We start from the raw sequence: 22,188 nt of genomic DNA on the forward strand, positions 1-22,188 counted from the left end.
AGATGGCAGGATAGAAGGATGTGGATGGAGCTCACCCTCTCTCGCAAATATGTCAAAAATAAATCTCCATTTGTGGACTTTTGAATGATGGTCATTCTGACCAAACCTCATTGAAGGTTTGATTTGCATTTCTCTGATAATTAGCGATACTGAGCATTTTTCATGTGCCTATTGGCCATTTGTATGTCTTTACTGGAGAATTGCTTGTTTAGGTCTTCTGCCCATTTTTGGATTGGGTTGTTTGTTTTCTTCTTATTATTGTTGTATGAGCTGTTTATATATTCTGGAAATTAAGCCCTTGTCAGTCTCATTTTTTGCAAATATTTTCTCCCATTCTGTAGGTTGTCTTTTGTTTTGTTTATGGTTTCCTTTGCTATGCAAAAGCTTATAAGTTTAATTAGGTTCCATTTGTTTATTTTTGCTTTTATTTCTGTTGCCTGGGTAGACCATCTTAGGAGAACATTGCTAAGATTTATGTCAGGGAATGTTCTACCTATGTTTTCTTCTAAGAGGTTTATCGTGTCTTGTCTTATGTTTAAGTCTTTAAGCCATTTTAAATTTTTTGTGTACGGTGTGAAGGAGTGTTCTAACTTCACTGATTTACATACTAGTTTTCCCAACACCATTTGCTGAAGAGACTGTCTTTACTCCATTGTATTTTCTTGCCTCTTTTGTCAAAGATTAGTTGACCAAAAGTCTGTGGGTTTATTTCTGTGCTCTCTGTTCTGATCCATTGATCCATATGTTTGTTTTTGTACCAATACCATGCTGTTTTGATTACTGTAGTTCTGTAGTATTGTCTGAAGTCTAGGAGGGTTATTCCTTCAGCTTTATTCTTTTATTCAGAAATGCCTTGGCAAGTCTGGGTTTTTTTGTGATTCAATATGAATTTTAGGATTATTTGTTCTAGTTCTGTGAAAAATGTTGGAGAGGGTGTGGAACTACAAAGAAAATTTTCATGAAACCTGACAGACAACAAGGTCCTATTGTATAGCACAGGAATACCTTATAATAACCTATAATGAAAAAGAGTATGAAAAGGCATATATATGTGTATAGCTGAACCACTATGCTTTACACCAGAAACTAAAACAACACTGTAAATTGACTATACTCCAAGAAGAAAAAATAATGGGGCCTTAGATGAGAAAGCCATGGGGGTGACTGACAACCCTGAACCAAGGTGGCATCAGCCATCATCAGAACTGTCCACAACTTGCCTACTCAAGTCTCTCCCATTAAATAGAAAAGTCAGAGGAGGATGCCAAAGGTTTGAATTAATCGCACCTGTCTTTAAACTTCACTTGAAAACCTTGGAGATCAAGTAGAAGCTGTGCAAGTCCCCTGTCAGAGGAGGGATCACTAGGGCCAATCAAATTTCCCAAATATGAATATATTTTTTCATTATGTGTTTTTCCACTGACATACAATTAACCTAAACATGTAAGTTCAGCTCTAAATTAAAATGTTATGTCTAAGAATGAAAATAATACACGAGAATGCCAATATAGAGTAATACAGAGTATAGCGCATGAGAAAACAAATTCTGCAGCAAAAAACCCCCCAAAAAACAAAAAAACAAAAAACCTACACATCTAAAAGCTTCCACAAAGCCTCATGGTACTAAACAGAAAAAAAGCTTCTTTGACAATGGGTAACTCCATTCTTTCCTACAACAGACCTTGCTCTATGACTGCTTTCTTGGCTTGTCCATTATCTAGTCTAGACCCACAGCCAGCCTCCGGCCCTAACAGGCTCCTTATGATATACCATCTTGCTTGTAAACCTTCTTTGAATAAAACTTTTCAAAGTGATACACAAGAGGCTTTTTATGATGTCTGAAATGCCAACCAAATGTTCTATTTATCAGTTGGCATTCTAGAAATCGTTTCTGGAGGAAAGTCATGAATGATATTCACAGCTGAGAAGGGAGAAACAGCTGTCCTCCGTGCTGAAGGATTAGAGAAAAGGAACACACCTACACGAAGACTTTCTGCACATTTCCCCCATAAATGATTAAAAAAAGAGAAATTTCCATTTATCCTCCCGTTTTCAAAGATAGCTCCTGTTTTCAAAGTCATGGGTTAGAAGATGACCAAAACCTTGATTGTCTTCCTATGGCTCGGACAAGACACACAAACTCATGTTTTATGGTCTAAGTACAGAAAATTGCTTCATTTCTGAAGTAAATACATACCAGAAATTTGTGGATATCTCAAGAATGCCTTGTAGCTAAAGAAAGTAACATCATTACCTACTCATTTTGCTTAATTTGCTAGTCTCCCAGCAACTTTGCACTAACACTTTCATCCCATTTTAGATCCTGGGATAAGGGGATTGTCCAGGGCCCAGGAAAACTCCACCTCTTGCAGCCAGCCACCTCAGGACAGGGCTTCCTCGCAGGATGCCTTCTGGTGATGTGCATGTTACATGCATTTCACTTCTCTTCCCCAAGCTGCATTCCAGTAACTAAGCTTTGTAAGCTTCTTCTGAATTGTTTATTCTGTGTTTTCAAGCTCCATCAGCTGTTGGGATGATCTGCAAGATTCTTTTTCTTTTTGGTTAAGCAGGATTGGGGAGCATTACTGGGCCTTTTGGTGGAATCCCTGCTATTTAAAATTCCTGCTGCTGGGATTAAAGGAGATAATGCCTATGAAAGCCTTTTGTAAACTGTAAAGTCCTGGTCAAATGTACTGTGCTGTTATAATATTCACCATCGTGGCAATCACTGCAATTCAGCTATAATAGAGGCTTTAAAATGATGACAGCCGTTTGGGGCTTGTTTCTGGTCCATTCCTAACTCAGGGCCTCAGTTGGGTCTCTCAAGAAAGTTTTGTTGGCATGAATAAATGAATGGCTTTAAAACCTCGCATGGTTTTCCAAATTAATGTCCACAGGCAAAATGAAGCTAGCCATGACAATTCTGATAATGCAAATACTTTGCCAAAAATACTGAAATGCTCAGAAAAATATTGCAGAACAGAAGTTCTTTTAGAGATCATTTCATTGATAATGACATCTTGCCCTCTGCCATGAGTACTGGGGAGGAAGAGAAGGGATACAGTTTGGGTCAGGAGTTTCTGAGTCCAGAGAAATTTCTATCCATTCACAAGAGCTTAGAGGATGAGGTTGCCATTCCAGAAAAGGGAAAGGATAACAAGTCTGGGGGGTAGGGTGAATATGCAAAAACACAGGAGCAGTAAAGGTATCCAGCATTCCAAATGCAGGCCTACTCCCCAGGCTGTGTAACTTTCCAGGATGGAAATGACCAACTCTCTGTGGGAAAAGGGAAGAGGCACTGAGTGCAGCGGGAGGAGAAAGGTAGCTAAAGAAGAGGTATGACATGCATGAATAGTTTTTGGAAAATGCTTTCCAGAGCATTTGCAGAAATAGTACTGGCTATTAAAGAAGTGATCTATTTTAAGTACCTATGTGTAAGAAGGGGTGTGTCAGTAGGTGGGGGGCTGACAATAGAAAGGAAGATTATGCTGTCCAGAAACAGCAGTCTTGTTTATCCCACTCAACAGAAACTTTGAGAATAAGAAGAGAAGCTCGGGGAGACTGATGATTACTCAGGAAAGCAAACTCAGGCACCAAGTGTACCCCTAGGGAATAAGGATATCCTTACAGCCTCTTTTTACCAAGGGGTGGGGTGGGGTGGGGTGAAGCCCGGCCTAGTGTTAGGAAAGGAAGCAAGCGGTCGGCAGGGCCCCTGCACCAGTGTGGTGGCTAAGCTGCAGAATATATCGTATTTCTGCCCATCAATCAGCATTAAGCTGCTTTGCAGCCTGAGCTTTCGGCAGACAGTTGCCAGTAGCAACAGGCCACACACTAGTAGCTCCTGGCGAGCTGGGGCTGCCAGAGTTAGAGGCCTTGAGCTGGGTTGACAAAGTCAGGAACCCACTGGTGATGGGCCTGGCAAGGGGGCGGGGATGGAGCGTCTCAGGCCACTGGCCTCTGGGGTCAGCGGGGATGAAGGGTTTCGGGTGGCCAAGCAATGCGCGTGCCAAGTACAGCAGCCTCCCAGCCCCCTTGGGGGCGCCAGAAGTTAAGGCCAAGGGGCAAGAGGGGTACTGGTCCTTCGCTTGAGTGGGTTGGAGTAACCAAGACCCGCCCTCCCCCTGCCACCCCTGCACACCGCCACCCTTCAAGGAGTCTCTGGAGGATGCCAACGTGGAACTGTGTCTGCACGTGTGCTTGTTTTCATTTGCACACCCAGCACACAACCGAGGCCCCACAGGTGGAAGGGAGGGTGTGTGTGTGTGTGTGTGTGTGTGTGTGTGTGTGTGTGTGTGTGTGTTATGTGGGGCTCGGACTGCATGGGAGCGGGAAGGTGGGTGAAAACACACACACTGGGCTCCTACCCATCGCTTCCTTCCGGGTCCAGGTACAGGCGCTTGGGGAAGAGATCCCGTAACCTCGCGCTACCTCCCCGAACTTCTCCCCCTGCTGTTGGGATCGGTAAGGTGAAAACAGTAAGGGCGACGGTGAGGGAGGGCGGTATAGAGCTGAGAGGAGCCGAGGAGACCGCAGAGGGAGGCACAGAGGCAGGGAGTCCGCGGGGACTAGAGGGAGCAAAGGAGCTGAAGGACCGGGCTGGAGAGACCGCGGGCGGCCGGGCGCTGGGGGCGGGCCGGGGAGGGGAGCGGGCCGGCGTCTCCTTACCTGGCCTGTGATGGAGCATTTTGCAGTGCGTCGGGGGCGGGCTGGGCGGACTTGCAGTGCTGTCACTTCGGGGGCAGCCAGGCGCTAGCCGCGGAGCCCGGAGTTGACAAACTTGCCATGTCCGGGGCTCGCAGAGGGAGCCGGGGCCACGCGCACCCCGCTGCCCACCGCGCCTGGCCGCGGAGCCTCCGTGCGCTCTTCCGCTTTGTTGTGTTGCACGGGTCTCCCTGCGCCTGCCTCCCAGTGTCTCAGTGCCCTCTCGGCAATGGGACGTTTGCCTAGCCTTCCGGGAGGCCCCTCAGGTCCGCGTGCCACTTTCCTCTTGGAGGCGCGCGTTAAACAGCTGCCCCCGGAGGGCCGGGCGGGCAGCTCCGTGCGCTCCTAGCAGGCGGCTCCGGCTCGTAGATTCCCGCCCCCCCCACTCCCCCTCCCCGCCCCTCTGCGTCCCCCCCACCCCCAGAAGCTGCTTAGGATCAGGCTGTCAAATCCAGCCCATCTGCTGCAATCATAATCAGTCTCAACCGAACGGTTCTGACAAATCTCTGCCTGGAGCCGGAGTTGGGGAAGCCTGTGGGTGAGGGGCGGGGAGGGTAGGAGGGGGCGAGGGGGTGAGCGGGCGACAGGGAACCGCGAGAGGAGAGGGGGGCCTAGAGGCTTCTATTGTCTGCCCCAAACAGAGGAACTGAAAGGGGAAATGGGGATCCAGAAGGAGAAACAGTGCTTTCCTTTTCCAGTTCCCACTAAGAAAAATCAGTGTATGCCGGCAGGCCCCTGGCATATCCCACCCCTTACCCGCATCCCAAACCGCTGCTTGCTCAGTCTGGGTGGAACGAATTTCTGCTAATGAACTAAACAAACAGGTCCTGTAATCTTAGCATCAGGCTGATCCGGAGACTGGCACGGATAACCAAAGTACAGTATCCTAACTGGCAGGTAAGAGCTGGAACTAACAGTCATTTGTCTGGAGTCAGAAGTTGGTTTCCAAGTACATTTGAGAATCAAGCTTAGGGAGGGAGAACCAGCGTGTACTTCTCTTTGAAGCTGGGTCCTTTTCCTCCTGTTGGCATTTTGAGAGATAAAAGGAAAATCTGCTCTGGGCAAGAAAATGCTTGAAGTCAGTTTAACCCGAGTCTGAGTTTAAAGAATTCTCCTATTTTTTCCCCATATTCTTATGGAAATGCTCTTTTTAAAGAAATAATATTTTATTAGAAAATAATGACCTCTAAAACATATTTTTTTCCTCAAACTAAAATACTTTCTTCTGCAGATGAAATAAGGTGCTCCTTTCCATAATACACCTATTTTAATATGCCACAGCAGTATAACCGCACACATTTCTACTGGTGATAGGCTTACTAGGATTACAGCAAAAGTTTTTTTTTTTTAAATAACAGCACTCCTAGATATACATAAATCTTAAAGCATAAATAATACAACCGATGGGATTATGCCTGGTTTTGTACATTCTTCTGAAGTGCTGGAAATGTTCAATTAGCCTGAATGACACTATTTATTAGGGAAATAATTTGTTGGATAGACAAATCATTAGTTGAAAAGTTGAAGAGGAAAAATTTTAAGTTATTTATTCAATAGGTATAAGAGCTAGGCAAAAATAAATATACTTTACTGTGAAAACTGAATAGTGTTTTAAATTAGCGCTCAAATCATTCTTTCACTTTATCCTACAGTTGAGAAATGTGGGCAAGCCACAGTAAGCCCCCATTTATCCAGCCACAGACTGTGTCTTCTACTTATTTTACAGCCAGTGGTACTTACAAAAGCAGTATGCAGTGATGGGCACTCCATGAATACTGATAGTTTGGAGTTTTGATTTGCAGGTCAGGATTAAAATCATACACATCGCCATGGCTTGACATGTGAGGTAAAATGAAGTTCACATTTTACTTTCCACAGTAAGTAAATAATGGGAGTTAAGGACAACCACCACTCTGATTTTAAGATGTTTGTATTAATTTTTCAAGCTTGTGATTTTTCATTGTCAATTTGTTTAATGTGTTTACTGTTATTAAAATTTTTGTTAAAAGATTGATCAACACGGTACCAAGAAACAGATATTTCAAAAAAAGGTCCTCTCTACCAGAATGAAGTATCATGCTGGTGAATAATTTAAGGACCAGTGTCCAGGAAATCGATGTTGTCCAGGGAGAGAAGAGCAGAGCGGAGAGTCAGACCCTGGGCTGTAGGTACATCCTGCTGTGTTCTGCTGTGGGTTTTGTTTTTCCCTCAAGTTGGCAGTTTAAACACTGCATCAGGGCCAAGCAAGAGATAGGTTAAATTGATGGCTACACCTCCAATTCATCATGTCCTTGGTTCTAACTTCAAAATATATCTTGTCCAATTCACTCATTTATTTCTCATCATTTATTGAGTGCTTACTATGTGTCAGTGCTGGAAAATATATATAAGCGGAAAATCAGACAAAACATTTTGACCTTGTGGAACATACATTCTGGAGAGACATTAGAAAAGAATATGTAAGGAAATAATATTTTCTTTTAGAAAGGAGTCAGTGCTATGGAGAAAAATAAAGCAGGGAGGGATGAGTGGTATTCAAGTTTAAATAGAATTGTCATTGACAGTCCTACTGGAAATGCTAAGGGTGAGTAAGTAAATAAAGGAGGTGAGGAAGCAGGCAAGCCATGCAGATTTCTGAGGGAAGCCGGTCTTATCAAGCAGAAAGAGCAGGTGCAGTGGCCATGCAGATGAATGTACCTGGACAAGGTCTAAGAACAGCAATGAGGCAGTAGGGATGGAACAGAGCAATGGAAGAGGGTTAATGGGTGTAGTCTGAGAGGGCAGATCTTTGAGTGGGACTTAAACGCAATTTATAGACTGGTTCTTCCTCTAAATGATGTGGGAGGGCAGAGACAGAAGGTTTTGAGCAGAGGAATTTCCTGATCTGACTTTTGTTTCCTGATCTTTCTGGGTACCATATTGCAAATTAATTATAGGAGAAAAAGAAGGAAGGAAAGGGGAGGTCTGTCATTAAGCCCTTGCAAGAATCCAGTAAGAGAGGATGACTTGGACAGGACTATAGCAAGAAGACTAATGAGAAGTGGTGGCAATTTGGGATGGTTTTGAATTTAAAGCTAAAAGTATTTGCTCAGGAAAGGGGGTTTGGAACTCAAGGAAGGAGTAAAGAATAATTCCCAGTGTTTGGACTTAGCTGCCAAAAGGATGGAGTTGCTATTCATTGAAATAGGGAAGACTATGGGTAGAGCAAATATCAGTGGAAGAATCAGGGGTTCAGTTTTGAACGTGTTAAAATGATGATGCCTATTAAGTTAAATTTTTTAAATAGTTCATTTATGTAAAGCCCTTAGACTAGTTCCTGGTTTTTGTTAAGGACTGTATAAATATTGGTGGCAGAGCTTGTGTTAGTGGGGTTGGTGCTGGTGGTTGTTATTGTTATTATCAATGTTTGTCAACCAAAATGAGACACTGAGAGAGCAGCTGAATAAATATTCAGATACTGTGTTCAGGGCACAAGCCCAGGGTGGAGATGTAAATTTGAGAGTTGTATGAAGTATAGATAGTTAAATTAAACTCATCAACTTGGGTGGGTCGCTAAGGCCGAGAGTACAGTGAAAAAAGAGGACATTCAAGGATTACATTCTGAAAGACATCTCAACCTAGAAAGTCAAGAAGATAAAGAGGAACTAGCAAAGGAGACCACCCCAAATGGCAACCAGAGAGAGAGAAGGCAAATCAGGAGAACAGACTCCCACAAACCTAGTAAAGAATGTATTTCAAGAAGCAGGGAGTGACTTGCTAATCAGTCTCCCGATATGACTGTCTTCATACAGAACCCAAAAGAACATATAGGAAGGCTATAAGAGAGTTGATCAAGGTTAGTGGAAAACTTAATTATCTATTGTCTTTTTATAATAATCTTGTCTGTTTATAACATAATCCAGAGTGTTCCAGCACCTAAGTAAAGATCAGGGACATGAAAGGTATTCAGTGTGTACTGAATCAAGAAATGAATCAATGAAGGATTAAAGGCCTTAGGCTGCAAAGTATTTCTCAACTTATGGCCCATGGATGATTTTGGAGGGGTCGTCTATTCTTAAATTCAAGAAATACTGACATAGGACAAGATTTCTGAGAAGGAATAGGTATGTTTCTTTTTTGGTAAGCAGTCAATAGGCCAAAGATTTCTAGCCCACAAGTTTCATATAGAACATCTTCTCAGACCATGTTCAATAAAACTTAAATTAGTAACAAAGAAACAACTCATAAACATTTAGAAGTTAAAAAAAATACACTTCTACAAGTAATCTTACAACTTAAAACAACAATCCTATTAAACTGAGTAAAAGATTTAAGTACAACCTTACTAAGAAGATATAAAAATGGTAACTCATTGCATGAAAAGATGCTCATCATTATTAATTGTTGGAGAAAAGCATATTAAAATCTCAATTAGATATACTCACACCCACTAGAATTGACAAAATTAAAAGACTTAACAACATCAAGTGCTGACAAGGATGTAGAGCAATTTAAATTCTCATTCATTGCTGGTGAGAATGCAGAACAGTATAGCAAATTTGGAAAACCAACTGGCAGTTTCTCATAAAGCTAAACGTACACTTAAAAAGACCAGACAGCAATTCTCCTCCTGGGTAATTACCTGAGAGAAGTGAAAACACGTGTTGACACAAAGACTTGCACACAAATATTTACAGCAGCTTTATTCATAATATCCTCAAACTGTAAACAACCCAAATTTCCATCAACTTGTAAATAGATAAACAACCTGTAGTAGATCCATACATACCATGAAATACCACTCAGCAATAAAGAGGAACCAATTGCTGATAAACTTAACAGGTATGAATTTCATTCATGGCATTATGCTAAAGAAAGAATATCATACTTTGTGACTGGCTTTTGTTGGATTCCATTTGCTTCTAAAAATAAAATCTAGAGACAAAAGGAAGATCAGTTGTTGCCTAGGGCTTGGGAGTGGAGAGGGGATTTGACTACAAAGAGGCACAAGGGAAGATTTTTGGCATTTGGAAAATATTCGATATCATGTCTGTGGTGGTTACAAAACTGTATGTTTTGTCACACTCAACAAACTGTACACCTAAAAATTGGTGAATTTTATTGTATGTAAACTAAACCTTAATAAAAATAATTTTAAAACAAAGTTGTTTTTTTTTTTTTTTTTTTGGCTAGGGGAATTACAGTGTTTTACCACTGAGAAGAGGAAGCTTACTTCAGAAATGTCACCGGTTTGTTGACCCAATGAAATAACCGATCCAAATAAGAATCAGAAATAGATGTCAAGACCATTGGGTAAAAGACTGATGGGAAATAAAATACTTATTCAGCACCAGATATCATCTCCTGATTATTTTACTAATTGCCAAAGGAAAAGTTATATTATACAAGGGCGAGCTCCCATCATATATTATTGCTTATATGATGCTCTGGAAAAGTACGTTGCATCACTTATGAAGTATTCTTGCAAAAAACATATTTAACCTGAATCTAAGAAAGGGCTCTGACAAAATTTCCAGCCTACAAGAAGTATGGAAGATAAAGGATCTGATAAATGATACCACAAGGAAACAGTGACATACAGGGTGCTTTGGAGCTCTTCCGAAAGTCAGTGTCTATGGGTGGAACAGAGTAGAGGGACTGAAAATAGATAAAAGAGACATGACCTAACTAAATGAAACTAAAGGGACTGGATCTGGGTCCAAAATAAAAGCTATAAAAGACACTTTGTAAACAATTAGAGAAATTCAAATAAGGCTGGTATGGGATAAGAGAAATTTTATTACTTTTGCTAAGGTTAAAAATGATACCGTGGTTATAAAGGAAGCGCTAAAGGATTCAGGGTGAAGTATCATTGTGTCTCTCACTCACTTTGGAAAAACGATATATTAAACAAAATTTTAACATTTATTGATGTTCTAACTTGTGAATAGATGAGTGTTTCATTGCCCTGGTCTTTTAGTTTTTCTATATATTGAATTTTGTTTTAATAAAAGTTGAAAACAATACATACTTCTAAAAACCATGTATCAGTAACTAAATATAAAGGAATTAGAAAAAATTAGAGGTTCATGTCTTAAAATTAGAATACTATCAAAACTTGTAAGATGGAAATAACTAAGGCAGTACATAGAAAGAAATTAATAATTTTAGTGCATATTCTGGAAATGAATAAAAATGGAAAAATAATGTGCAAAGAGAACAGAAAAAGTGTATCAGTAAATAAGTAGAATAAAAGAAATAATAAAGATAAAATCAAAGTCTAATAAAGTATAAAACAAAACATTAATAGAGGATCAATAAAACAATACCTGCTTAGATCAATGAAAAACAGAGGAGACATAAATCAGTTAGCTTAGGAATAAAAACAGCTGCACAACTAAGGATACAACAGAGACTTAAAGGAACAGAACAGCTTCACTATGAGCAACTTTATAGCAATAAACATAACAACATAGATAAAATGATCAACGTCCGAAAATTTGAGAAATCTTTCCATCAAACTCAAGAATCAATGGAATCTTAAATAACACATCAACTCAACAGTTGAAAATAAAAATTTACCCCTGTATAACAAATAGGCCTACATTTTAAAAACATCTTTATTGAGATATAATTCACAGACCATAAAATTCACCCATTTCCAGTAGGCAATTCATTTGTTTGTTAGCATCTGCAAGCTGTGCAACCATCATCATCATTAAAGTTTAGAAGGATTTTCATCATCCCAAGAAGAAACCCACAGGACAGAGTAGCAGTTACTCCTCATTCTCCAGCCAGAGATAACCAATCATCTACTTTCCGTCCCTGTAAATTTGCCTGTTCTAGACATTCCATACAAAGGCAGTCACACATTTGTGTTTGGCTTCTTCCACTTCCCATAATGCTTTCAAAATCTATGTTGTAGAATGTATCAGTGTTTCACTCCTTCTTATTGCCAAATAATATGTCACTGTATGCATATATCACATTTTATTTAGCCATTCATCACTTAATGGGGCATTGGGTTGTTTCTACTCCTTGGCTATTGTAAATAATGCTGCTAAAAACATTCATGTGCATGTTTTTGTGTAGACAGACGTTTTTATTTCTCCTGCACATATACCTAGGAGTAGAATTTCTGGGTTCTATGATAATTATGTTTAACCTTTTGAGGAACTGCTAAACTGTTTTCCAAAGCAGCTACACCATTTTATATTCCCATCAGCAATACAGGAGGGTTCCAATGACTCCACATTCTCTCCAACATTTATTTTATTTACTATTGTTCATTATAGTCATACTGGTGGGTATAGAGGTAATCTCATTATGATTTTGATTTGCATTTTCCTAATGGCTCAGGATGTTCTGTATCTTTTCATATGCTTATTGGTCATTTATATATGTTCTTTGAAGAAATTGTTTTTGAGTTGCTATGCCCATTTTTATACTGGATTATTTGTCTTTTTATTGTTGAATGGTGGGCCCAGATGTTTTTAAGGCAATTTTTACAAAGCTTGAAAGTAATACAACGACTCTAATATCCATATCTTACAGGAATAGTTCTAGAAAATAGAAAAAGAAGACAGGAGGAGGGGAAAGAATGATGAGAAGGGGAGAAAAAGGAGAGAGGAGAGACTTTCATGGGTCATCTAGAATGACCTAAATACTGAAAGTAAACATATATCATATGAGAAAGGAAATTTTAATAAATGCAGTCTTAAAATTTCTAAATAAAATTGAATCCACTGATGTAAAAAATAAATATTGGAGCAATAATAATGGTAATAATAATATGGCATGGCCAAATAAGGTTTACTCTCTAATGCAAAGATGATTTAGCCCTGAAAATCTACTAATTTCAAATATATACATTTAGAAATTAGAAAAAAAAAGATATAATCATTTTAATAGATGACTAAAAATTTAATAACACTCAACATTTATTCATGATTTTTTAAAAAACAACAATAATTATGCAAGTGTGAAGGCAGAGGGTATACAGGAAATATGTCTTCTTCTCAATTTTTTGGTTAACCTTCTCTTAAAAAGCAAAATCTGAAAAAAACCCACAAAATGTTAAAAAGCAAATCTATAAAACTTTTTGAAGGCTGCTTTGAAGAATACTTTTCTATCATCAGGCTGGGAAGGATAATGAAGTTTCACTACTAAGTTTTTGAACCTCTGTGAGAAAAAAAATTACCATAAAGAAAATGAAAAGTTAAGTCATGGACTAGCAGAATCTTTTTGAAACATATATGTCCTAATAAGAATCACTATCCCAAATTTATAAAGAACTACAAATAAGTAGAAAATAAAAAAAATTTTAAGGAAAGTATATAAATAGGCAGTTCACAAAAAAATCATTGAATGGCAGTGCTCGATCTCATTACTGGATAATGCACATTAAAACAAAACTGAGATGCTATGGCATGCATATCAATCACAATAGAAAAATAAGAACCATGCTGATTACAGTGCATGTAGGTGAGGCTTCACGGAAACCAAAACGCTGACACGTTTCAGGTGGGGACATCTGGATCTCTGTAGGAAACTGCAGGTGCTCAGTAGTCTAAGGCATGACCACCCCACATCTGTGCAGCTGCACAAGGGCAAGTCTCACACACGTGTACCAGCATACGTGGAACATACAAAAAGTCACTGTATTATTATTATTAGTTTGTTGTTTTTGTTGTTGTTCACTTGGCTGTAAAACTCCAGCCATTTAATCACAAATGCTTTCCCATCCTCACTCATTGCAGCCCCGGGAGAATCATGGGTCTAACTGTTGGGGGGGGTGGGGAAGTGCTGTGGAAAGCCAGGGTGAGTAGCAGCAGCAGGCTGACTCCTGAGAGCATCAGGCTGGGCTGTGCACAAGAGGCTTATCTTCTGCCCAGCCACCAGCAGGGAGCTCAGTCCAAGGCAGGCGGGGGCTGCCACGAGTCCAGCCAGAGAGCATGGGTGGAGGCCAGGCCCGGAAAGAGAAAGAGGGAGATAAAAACAGAAGAGACTCTGGTCTGTCACCAAGCCTAGGCCCTCTGGTCTGTCTGTGCCAACTGCAGCCAACGGAAGCTGGCCTAGCTCATCAAGGGGCTGATGCCACTCACACTGCCCTTGCCTTCTTGGCCTTCAAAAGGGTACCCACCTTCCAGTTATAAGACGAATAAGTACTAGGGATGCCATGAACAGAATGATTAATATAATTAACACTGCTGTACATTATATATGAAAGTTGTTAAGAGAGTAAATCCTAAGAGTTATTATCAAAAAGAAAAACAATTATTTCTATGTCTTTAACTTTGTATGAGATGATTGATAGAGATTGCAATAAATCTGTAGATAGCTTTGGGTAGTATGGCCATTTTAACAACACTAATTCTTCCACTCCAAGAGCATGGGATATCTTTCCATTTCTTTGAATCACCTTCAGTTTCCTTTATCAATATTTTATAGTTCTCAGCATTAAAGTTTTTTTACCTCCTTGGTTAGGTTTATTTCTAAGTATTTTTTACACAGTTTTAAACAAAAAGAAAACCTAAGGAATCGGAAAAAATATTTGCAAATGATGCAACCAATAAGGGCTTAATTTCCAAAACATAAAAAACAGCTCATACAACTCAAAAAAAAAATCATAAAAATGGACAGAAGACCTAAATAGACATTTCTTCAAAGAAGATAGACAGATGGCCAATAGGTAAATGAAAAGATGTTTAACGTTGCTAATTATTAGAGAAATGCAAATCAAAACTACAATGAGGTGCCACCTCACATAAGTCAGAATGGCCATCATTAAAAAGTCTATAAATAACAAATACAGGAGAGGATGTGGAGAAAGGGGATACCGTCTACACTGTTGGTGGGAATGTAAATTGCTGCAGCCATTATAGAGGTTACCTAAAAAACTAAAAGTAGACTTACCAAATGATCTACTTCTGGGCATATATCTGGAGAAAACTATAATTTGAAAAGATACAGGCACCCCAGTGTTCATAGCAGCACTATTCACAATAGCCAAGACATGGAAACAACCTAAATGTCCATCGACAGATGAATATATAAAGAAGATGAGGTATATATACACAATGGAATACTACTAAGCCATGAAAAAGAATTAAATGACTTTTACAGCAACATGGATGGACCTAGAGATTATGCTACTAAGTGAAGTAAGACAGAGAAAGACAAATATCACATGAAATTACTTATGTGGAATATTAAAAAATGAGGTAAAAGAACTTATTTACAAAACAGAAACAAACTCACAGACATAGAAAACAAACTTATGGTTACCAAAGGGGAGAGTAGGGAGAGATAAATTAGGAGTTTGGGATTAGCAGATAAAAATTACTATATATAAAATACATAAACAACCAGGTCCTACTGTACAGCACAGGGAACTATACTCTATATTCTATAATAACCCATAATGGAAAAGAGTATGAAAAAGAATATATATATAAATAACTGAGTACTTTGCTATAAACCAGAAACTAACACAACACTGTAAATCAAATATACTTCAATAAAAAAACTAAAACATTAAAAAAAAATTGACCAATTGACCTCTCTACATAACTTCATCAAATTTTTAAAAAATGTGGAGCAGGAGAAGAAGGCACAAATACAAGATAAGAAGTGACAAACAGGAAATAATCACTAAAACAGAAAAAAATAGTGTAAGAGGCTATTTTATAGATCTTATCTCTATACAAATAAATTTTAAAATAGATAAAATGGAATAATTCTTTGGAAAAGACACCTACCAAAATTAACAATATTAGAGACAGAAAGCTTAATTAGATTAACATTTCTAGAAGAATAAAGAAAGCAATTAATATTCTATCCTATCAAAACAAAAAAAAACTATAGGCCCATATGGTTTCACTGGGGGATTCTAACAAATCTCCAAGATCAGACTATTCTAATGTTCCATATTTTTCCCATGGAAAATGAAGGAAAACCTTCCATTTCTATGAAGCAAGCATAACTGACAGTTGTTCTAGACTGAATGTGTTCATTCACAATAAATCCATATGTTGAGACCCTCCCCCTCCAATGTGATGGTATTAAGAGGTGGGGCATTTAGGAGCTAATTAGGATTAGATGAAGTACGAGGGTGAGCCTCATTCATGGAATTAGGGGCTTTATAAGGGTCAAAAGAGAGCCTGCTTCCTCCCTCTGCTCTCCACCATGTAAGATACAGTGATAATGAGGATACAAGGATAAGCTGGCAGTCTGCAGTCCAGAATGGGACCCTCACCACACCCCAGCCACACTGGTACCCTGACCTCCAACTTCCAGCCTCCAAAATCTGAGAAATAAATCACTGTTGTTCTTAAGCCACCCAGTTTATGGTGTTTTGTTACAGTATCAGGAATTAAGAAAACAATTTAACCTGATGAATACAATTAAAGAGGAAAACAAAAATATGTATCGATGTCATTACATGTATCAATACAAAGATACTAAATAAATATAAGCAAAACAATGCAACACTGCATTAAATATACATATATACACGTACATACGTGTATATATATATATGACCAAAGACCACTTGCATTTGGCTCAGTATTAATTAATTCATTAATATACTATACAACATTAATTAATCAAATGAGAAAAATCATGTGATTCTCTACGTAGATAGTATTAAAATCCTCTGACAAAATTTAACATCCTCCCTGATGACAACTCAAGAGATAGGAATTGATGTGTATTTTCTTACATGATAGAACTCACATACACAACCCCTCAGTCAGAACACCAGATCTCACTTAAGGAGAAATATTTGAGACATTCCTATTTAAATCAGGAACAAGGCAAGGATACCCACTGCCTTCACTACCAGCCACCATTATGTTGCAGTCAAGCACAATTATATAAGATAAATCAAAGAGAAGCATAAGAATTAGAAAAGAAACAGTAAAAACTATATTTGAAGACGACACGAAAAATAAAGTGAATCACTTATAAAAATTAACTCAATAGAAATTCAGAGTTAGCAAAAGTCAATATACAGAAGTCAATCACCTTCACATACACTGATGATAACCTGTTAGAGGACATACTAATATAGAAAACTTCATTTCCATTACCAACAGAGAAAATAAAATACTTAGGGAAAAATCATATGAAGAAATATACAAAACCAGGGGAAATGTTTAAAACTCCTGAAAGTCACAAAAATAGACTTGGAGAAACAGAAGGCATCCTCTTATCTATCAGAAAGACTCAACATTATAAAGATGTCAGTTCTCTCTAAGTTATTGTATAAAAGTAATACAATTCCAGTAAAAGTACCAACAAGATTCTTTTGGAGCTAGACAAGTTAATACTCAAGTTCATATGAAAAACCCACAAGAATACCCAGGAAAACACCAAGAAAGAAAAGATATAAAGGAAAAAATAATTCCACTGTACAGTAAACATACAATGGTTGACCCTTGAACAACACGGGTTTGAACTGCAGGAGTCCACTGTTTACACATGGATTATTTTCAGTAGCAAATACTACAGTTCTATGTGATCTACGGTTGGTTAAATCTGAAGGTGTGGCTGGACCCTTGGTGGAGGGCCAAATAAATGGAGATTTTTGACTGGACAGAAGGTCAGGGCTCCTAACTGTGTGGTGCTGGTGCATGGATGGACAGGCAGGCAGGAACAAATTATGAAGTCCAGAAATAGACCCAAGTACACATGGAAATACACATACATGATAAAGATGGCATCTCAATTCACTAGGTCCAAGAATGGGTTATTCTCTCTTTTTTTTTGTTTCCAATAAACATTGCTGGGACAACAGGTTGGCCACTTGACCAAGAAGAGTATTACATTCATACCTCAAACCATACACAAGCATAAACTTCAGTTACATCAGGAACCTAAATGTAATGAGTGAGACCCTGCAAATACCAGAAAAAAAAAATATGTGAATTCCTGTATAATCAAGGTGACAGGAATGGTTATCAAAAAATGATTCAAACTCCAGATTTGAGAAAAGATGCATAAATCTGACTACCTAAAATCTTTAAAATAGCATAGTATATTAGTTTTCTCTGGCTGCTGTTACAAATTATCACAAACATAATGGCTTAAACCACATAAAGTTATTATCAGAATAATAGTAGGTCAGAATAATGGTAGGTCAGAATCCGGACTGGTCTCATTGGTCTCAAATCAAAGTAGGGGGCTGCACGGCTTTCCAAAAGCTCTGGAGGAGGATGTTTCCTTGTTTTTCTAGCTTCTTAGATGCTGCCTGTGTGCCTGGGATCATGATCCTTTCCCCCATCTTTAAAACCAGTAATGCTGCAGCTCTCTGATTTTATTCCATGTTCAAATATCCCTCTCAGTACAGGCAAGACTAATTCTTAGCCTGTAGGACCCTCGTGATGATACTGGGCCCACCTGAATAATCCAGGATAATCTCCCCCCAACCAAGGATGCTAATTTAATCACACCTACAAAGTACCCTTTGCCACATAAGGTAAAATGTTTACAGGTTCTGGAAATTAGGGCATGGACATTTTTGAGGGGTATTACTATGTCTAATACGTACAGCCAAACAAACCCCCCAAATCAAAAGACTATTGACAAGCTGGGAGAAAATATTTGTAGTAGATCACAGAGAAGAGGTAATATCCCTAATACACAGAGAATTCTTAAAATGAGAGGGAAATGCCAAAAATGTAATAGAAAAATGAGCAAAAGTCAGGACAGACAATGAACACAACAATATGAAGGCGGCCTCTGAACATAAGAAAAGATGTTCAAACTCACTGATAACTAGAGAAAAACAAATTAAAACCACCCTAAGATACCATTCTTCTACTGGAGAAAATTTACATTCCTACTACTGGGGAGATGTGTGCATAAATACGCAGTCTCATACACTGTCAGTAAAAAATATAAATTGGTGCAACCTTCTTGGAGGAAAATTTGGCAACATCCAACAAAACTATATATGTATTTATCATTTGAGTGAGTACTCTCATTTTTTGAAATTTTCTCTAAATGGAAGCACACTTTCAACATTACAAAACGACATAGGCACATGATTAGTCATTGCTGAATTGTTTGTAATTGTCAATTATTGCTTAAAATATTTCTAACTTATCCCTACTCTCCATCGATTTCTTTTTTCCCCTTATTTTATGGTTTATCTTTCTGGTTGGATTATAAACTACTATTCAATTTTTTAAGCCTTTATGGGCAGTTTCCACACTATTTTCTATGTAGTAGTACCGAATAAATGGTTGCTGATTTGAACATTATTAGGGCTAAATAAGCATTTGTTATAAGAAATTTCATTTCTTAAAATAAAGCTTTCATATAACTAACACTATATGGCTTATTAATTTTGGATTTACCCCAGATCATTGTCTACTATACTTTTTTCATGGTTCTTCAGAAGTTTCTGTTTTATCACAGCCAGTTCTAATTAGAGAAATTGGATTCCTTCAATAATTAAACCTCTGAGGCTAGGGCACAGGGCTGAATTTGGCACAGCTACTTAGAGCAAGATTCCACTGTTCTTGCTACACTTTTGCAGTCACAACTGAGTCGATCATCGCTCTATGATAGCATCGTTGTCATTTATGAAATTTGTAAGCAGAATGCACTTACGTAGTGCCTGGGTATTTTCCTGGGGCTTGGTAACAATACAGATAAATACACATCCAGGCTCTATCAGTCATTCCATTTTTTGAAACTTCTTTCATTAATATAGTTATTCAACCATCATTTATTAAGCAACTATCAATCAGATACTGTGCCAGGTTTTTAAAAATCAAAACTCTATGGTCTTTAAACCAAAACCGATCATGACTTCAATTTTTAACAGCTTATTTTCTGGTTATTTCCTGTTTGTATTCTCATCCTATCTTTAGTCTGGCTCCTTAAGCTAATGTGTGTTTATTACATATATTAGTATGAATTTACATGTACATACATATATGTCAGTATGTGTGTATGTATGTATGTAATGTGTGTTACTATCTCTATAGACCCATATGTTGCTTTTATCAGAATGCCTCCCTTTATATTTGGGAACCTGTAAGCAAAATAATAATCTAAGTGCAAAGAAGGGGGAAAATGGCCGTCATGGACACACATACTTATGTTAAGTTGGCCTAAGCCCAACAAATCCAAGGCTCAGATGAGCATCCTCACATGTCTGACATGGCTGTATAAGGTGGCAGTTGGCATATATGAAACCAGACTTGCATGTAGGAAATTCATTATCCAATCCTCTCCTCTAGCACAGGGATAGCATCTATGGTTTTCCAACAACCTATGGAATGCAGTCTTATGAAAATTAACATTTTTACGAGAAACTCTACCAAAAAGTTAGCCATGTGGTATCTTTTTCACTAGGTGCTAAAAGAATTTCACAAGGATCTTATTAACCCTTATAATATTTACCTGATTAATGATTTATTTTCAATTTTTTAATGTTTCTCATAATAGAATCATAGAAAGAGTATGATCATTGAAAGGAGCCTGGTACCGCTCTTCCTGCTAGCTTTATAGATGGGGAAATTGAGCTTCCAGTATATTCAGGACCACACAAGGGATTTACAGGGAGAACTCAGAGTTGGCTGTGAGGTTTCCACATCCACTGTTCAGCATCCTGGCCATCAGCCTGGTGGAACTTTTAGTGCCCCAGGGCTTACAAGAGCAGCTCTCAAGGATGCCTGAGACAGACTTGGAGACAAGAAATCAAATGTATGATGAGTCATAATCCTTCTTTACTTATTCAGGAGTTGGTATGTAGAAGGTTGCAAAACAAAACAAGAGTGTATTTTAAAAACTTACTCTAGATCAGGAACTGGCACATATAGGTGAAATCTTGCCTATTTTACCAAATAAAATTTTGTTGGAACACAGTCATACCCACTCACTTACGTTGTCTGTAGCTCCTTTTCAGATCCAGCTACAGATTTGGGTAGTTATGACAATGACCATGAGGATATGGCCAGTAAAGCCGAAAATATTTACTGTCTGGCCTTTAAGGGAAGAAATTTGCTGACCACCCGCCTACTCTAGAAAATATTGCCCTCTTACAAGCTATAATTATAAACATGAGTAACTATACTTTAAAAGACTACTAATGATTATAATTTTGAGTTACATTTTGAAACAACTATGGTAATTAAATGCATGTTATAGATTCTAATGAGCCCTCAAGTTTCTGATATGTTTTTCTACAGCATATACACTCTTGCAGAATCTAAGACATTCCATTTTTGATAGTAAGAATAGGAGTCATTTTAGCTAATTAACTTTTAAAATTAAACCTAAATTAACTTTTTATAGCCAGCAATAACTACAGCTAAGAATACTTCTCGACAATTAAAATACAGTGTTCCTAATGAATGGATAGCCAATGTAACTTTCTTTACAAAGAGAATTATAGTTGTTTATATAGTTTCATTTTGTCTTTTGTGCATTCAAGATTATTGTATTTTCCCAAAATGTAAACATGAATTTTTTTCAATCTGTTTTTATGAATTAGGAATATAACATTTGTTAAATTTTTAGATTATCCTATAAAATCTTAAAATTGCAAAACTATTTTGCTATTTGGGCACTTATAGTAAACTTAAAGAAATATTAGAAGGAATGGGCCCCAGAGTTTCTTATGAAAGGAACAGAATTTTGAGACTTATTATGGCAATATATTGGGGATAACATAAAGGAAAAGTCTAAAGCTGAAATTGGTATATAAGGGATTGAAATAAGGTAGCACCATAACAAATTATTACTTTTTAGGAAATAAACTCTAGGCAACACAGAGAATCTGTTCTGACTTTATACTGTTTGGCCTGTAACTGGAGTCAGGATAGGCTTGTTTATACTATGGTAATAAACTACTCCCAGATACGCATAGCTTGACATGAAAGCTTATTTCTTCCTCACACCTCATATTGGCAGGGGCCTCTGCTCGTGGTAGTCATTCTCTGACCCTAGCTTTAGATAAAACACCGTCTTGAGCATTGCTGGTTGTGATGCCAGAAAGAAAAAGCATGTTGGAGGGTGGCGCGTGTACAATAAATGCTTCAACTTGGAATGTCACTTTTACTAACAACTCACTGGCCAGAATGAGTCACATGACCCCTCCCAGCCACAGGGGAGCAGGAGCTGCAACCCTATCATGTGCCCATAAGGGGTTGAACAGAAATATTTACTAACAACTCATTGAATGTTTAGGATAATGATTCAGGACTCAAACCTCAGGCCAGATTAGTTAATTGTGCTTCACTTTCCTCATCTGTAAACTGAAAATACTAAACCTCATAGAAATAAAAGGATTAAGCGAGTTAATACTTACGAAGTGCTTAGAAGAGTTATCAGCATAGAGTAAACTGTTACTGTTGTTTCATCTTAAGCTTTGTACTTGCCACACTGCTCTTCAGAGCCAAAAACAGAGGAGGGCAGCCTTGGAATGCTGACCTGGGCCCAGCAGAAATGCCTATGAGATAGATCTGGAGGGAACTCTAATTTGAAAAG

The 22,188-nt window shown here is 38.2% G+C and overlaps 1 protein-coding gene across 12 annotated transcripts in view; it reads right to left on the minus strand.

Moving 5' to 3' along the window:
• The window catches only part of NCKAP5 (NCK associated protein 5), a 918,970-nt gene that overhangs the window by 548,582 nt on the left and 348,200 nt on the right, over positions 1–22,188 (minus strand). The window contains exon 1 of one of the 12 annotated variants that reach the window (XM_064484711.1): positions 4,666–5,064. The exons of the other annotated variants lie outside the window; for them this stretch is intronic. The gene's annotated coding sequence lies outside the window, so the exon portion shown is untranslated. Of the gene's footprint in view, positions 1–4,665; positions 5,065–22,188 lie in introns of those variants that run through there. 12 annotated transcript variants of the gene reach the window in all.

This window comes from Camelus dromedarius, chromosome 4, assembly GCF_036321535.1.
Source record: "Camelus dromedarius isolate mCamDro1 chromosome 4, mCamDro1.pat, whole genome shotgun sequence".
Lineage (NCBI taxonomy): Eukaryota > Metazoa > Chordata > Mammalia > Artiodactyla > Camelidae > Camelus > Camelus dromedarius.